The following is an 884-nucleotide window of genomic DNA, read 5'->3' as shown; positions in this document are numbered from 1 at the left end:
AGGCCATCGATGTTCAGAGGGCATGAGACACTGTTAACGCTTGTGCTCTGCTGGTAGGACCAGAAAGTTGTGCTTCTTGGGCTAATCTCATCAAATAAATTCTCTTGGCCTCAGGGACAGACAAAAGTAAACAATGAGATTATCTTGATCTACTCACACTTTACAGTGAATTGTTCTGTATAAAATTTCCCTTCTCCAGCTCTCCACTTGAATCTTGGCTGTGCTATTAAGAGAAATGAACCATGCTGTCTATTATTTATTTCTCAAATTATCCTCAGTTACTCTAAGATTGATCAATAAAAATGAAATCATTAAGGGGCCAACATCTTAAAAAAGCAACATCCAAAACAGTTGGATTATAGGATTCTGTTGTCAGATTTAAAGCCCAAAGGAAAGAATCCCCCCTCTCCCTACTAGCACTTCTATAAAAACAACTACTGCAAAGAGGATAAAAATGAATGGGACCAGCCCCAATTTTGGAGAACCTGGTAGCTGAAAGAATAAGGATTAGGTCCATATAATGATGCTTCTAACAATGATAGCAAAGAATCATAACTGCTATTACCACTTTTGAAGGCTTATTGCTACTGGGTTTTTTTTGTGGTGATCAAAATTTTATTTTATTTATTTATTTTTTAAATTGAAATTAGTTGATTTACAATGTTGTGTTAGTTTCAGGTGTACAGCAAAGTGATTCATATATATATATTTTATATATATTAGTGTGTATATGTAATGTTCTAAAGCAGAGAATTACAAACTATGGCCCAAGGCCTGTTTCTGTCAATAAAGTTTTATTAGAACACAGCCACACCCATTCATTTACATATTGCCTGTGGCCACTTTGGCTCTACACTGATAGAGTTGAGTATTGCCACAGAGAC

This window comes from Eschrichtius robustus, chromosome 19, assembly GCF_028021215.1.
Source record: "Eschrichtius robustus isolate mEscRob2 chromosome 19, mEscRob2.pri, whole genome shotgun sequence".
NCBI lineage: Eukaryota > Metazoa > Chordata > Mammalia > Artiodactyla > Eschrichtiidae > Eschrichtius > Eschrichtius robustus.
The sequence above is the reverse complement of the archived record's forward strand: the minus strand, read 5'-3'. Positions refer to the sequence as shown.